This window comes from Propithecus coquereli, unplaced genomic scaffold, assembly GCF_000956105.1.
Source record: "Propithecus coquereli isolate 6110/MARCELLA unplaced genomic scaffold, Pcoq_1.0 Scaffold42, whole genome shotgun sequence".
Taxonomy (NCBI): domain Eukaryota; kingdom Metazoa; phylum Chordata; class Mammalia; order Primates; family Indriidae; genus Propithecus; species Propithecus coquereli.
The window spans coordinates 1792041-1794566 of NW_012149952.1; the positions used below are offsets into that span (position 1 = coordinate 1792041).

Below are 2526 nucleotides of genomic sequence, written 5' to 3' on the forward strand. Positions count from 1 at the left end.
GGGTTCTGGGGTCACCCACTCCACTACTTGCCTGCAGCCAGAATATCACCATATCTAAACAGTAGCCTGAGCACAGAGCTCCAGAATCAGCCCCAGGACTTGGGCACCTGCCAGCCTGGGGCTGCTCAAGCCCATTGATAGAACAGCTCCCAGAGGAACTAGGCCCTTTGGCCTCCTCTCGCCCAAATATGAAGGCCTGAGTGTTGTACAGAGCCAGCTCCTTCCAGGCCCAAATGCAGCCCAGACTCTGCCCCGCTACCAACCTGAGCATTCTCATGCCTGCAAGCAGAGTAGCTCAAGCAGAAGTCCCAGAACACCTGCTTCATAATGACGTTGGTAGCACCCTGCTTCCTCCCCAAGCAGCTATCCATCTGATGGCAGCTCTTGTAGCTCTATCCTTCCGGGGCTCAGAGTCTATACCTTCAATCCAGTGTCTCCACCAAGCCTGAATGCCCTAGAGTTCTGCAGGAGCCTCCAGGGGTCCGAGGATTATCAGTCCAATTTCCTGCTTCCCATTCAGACATCCTCAAGCATGTGCAGGGCGTACTCTGCCTCGAACCTGCTTCTAGGCCCTCACGCCCCCTCCTTCAATCTGGGAGTTTGCTATCAGTGATTCCCACCAAGGGTTCGCTGAAGCAACACTACCCCTCCTGGAGCAGGAATCTGCAGCTCCAACCTGGTCTCTGCACCAACCAGAGCGTCTCCAGGCCTTCAAGAAGAGCAGTGTCTGCTCCAGGGTCCCAGAGCCACCTGTCCAGAATCTTACCTACCACCCGTACTTCCTACCCAAACGCCTGCTTAAGAGCACAGGGACAGCGGCACAGCCCCTCTCCTCCAGGAATCACAATCTCAAATTAAGTTCTCCATCGACCTGAACGTCCTCAGGCCCTCCACTAAACAGTCCTGGCATCGGAGGAGGGGGGTTCCCGGGATCCCCACCCCATCAGTGCATGTGCCCTGTCTTCTACCAACCTGAGCATCCTCAGGCCCCAGACTAGAGCACCACCTGACCGAGCACCCGCGCGTGCGCGCAGAGCGTAGTCGTGGAATTTGCAACCACCTCTGGATTTCCAGCAACCTGGGTGATCCGACGCTAAAGCGCCGCCCGCTGAGATGCCAGGTCGCCCACCCACACTCACCACCGCTTCCAGCTAGACCCTGCGCATGCGCACACCGAACGCGCGGCGCTGTCCCGCCCTGCCCCCCACCAACCTGAGCGTCCACGGGCCCGTAGCCCAGGTTGGGCCTGTCAACGCTTCGGTGCCCGGCACGGCTCTGCCGCAGGACGAACTCGGGTTAAGTAACCCCTGCGCCGACGCTGACGCACGACCGACTCCGGTTAAGCTAATTCGCTCCCCTCGTCGGGTCAACATTCGCAAAGTCGCTCGGGGTTAACTGCGAAGGACTGAGTTGCGGGGCGACAGCAAGCCTCCGCGCGCGGGACAATGGCTGCGCTTCTAGCCGAACCCGGAAGTGCGTTTGGGCTCGGCGAGCCGGAACTACAGCTCCCAGAAGCCTCAGCGGCGCGGACGGCGGGTGGGCGGGATTCCGGCTCCTCCGGGAGGTGGGGCCTGGACCCGGCCAGACGCGAAGTGGGGCAGGGGTCAGCATCTGGGTCCGTTGGGGGTGGACACTGGGACAAGGAGCGGGACTCGGAGGCCGAGGCCAGGGCAGCAGCGCGTGGAGAGTGGCCGACTTGGGAAAGGCTGGCCCAGACCCCGGCTCGCCGCCCCGGAGTCGCCCTGACAACGGAATCTAATGGAAACGGCAGGGACTCCTCCGGAGCGCCTACTGCCTGTCAGATGCCCTGCAGGACTGTGAAACAGTGGCGACATCCCCATTGTACAGTCAAGGGAGCTCCCACCGAACCCTTCAGGAATCTGATATGTTTTTTCAGCACCTGGCATATAATAGTTGCTCAATAAATATTGACAAAATAAAGGTCCCTGGCTGTTTGTTAAACACTTAACATCTCCTTAACCAGCATGGTCACCCTATGAGGTAACTGTAATGTTAATTTTCAGCCCACCAGGGAGGAAGCTGAAAACTGGAGCCCTGCTATATGAAAAGATGGAATTTTTTAGCTTTTTAAAAATGCTGTCAAAGCACTCTTGCAGCTTTCCTCACTTAAATTCTGACCTTTAACAATAACAAATTACTGCTATTTAAAATGTACTCTCTACCCCCAAAGTTTCTTATCAGTGGTTGATTTTTTTTAAATTATTTGTTTTGTGTCTGGTTAACCTACTGAAATGTTATTAATTCTTGTAGTATTCCAGTTGCTTCTCTTGGCTTTTCCAGTGAGACAATCATCTACAGATAATAATTTAATCTTTTCCTTACTAGTATTTTAAACAAGATATCCCCTTTCACGTTGGGTTGTGTTTGCTACCATTTTGAAAACGGTAGCAGTAAAAGAAGCATTCTTGTTTGCATTTGCCTTTTAACAGGCATATGTCTAATGTTTGAGGGTTAAATGTGTTGTCGGTTCTTAAATTGAAGTAGGTAGCTAATTTTTTTTTAACT

The 2526-nt window shown here is 54.0% G+C and overlaps 1 protein-coding gene across 1 annotated transcript in view; it reads right to left on the bottom strand.

Annotated features, from left to right (window-relative positions):
- ZNF180 (zinc finger protein 180) overlaps nt 1-1245 on the bottom strand; it is a 128377-nt gene extending 127132 nt beyond the window's left edge. The window contains exon 1 of the mRNA XM_012653232.1: nt 1213-1245. The gene's annotated coding sequence lies outside the window, so the exon portion shown is untranslated. The remainder of the gene's footprint in view (nt 1-1212) is intronic.
- Nucleotides 1246-2526: the final 1281 nt, after the last annotated feature.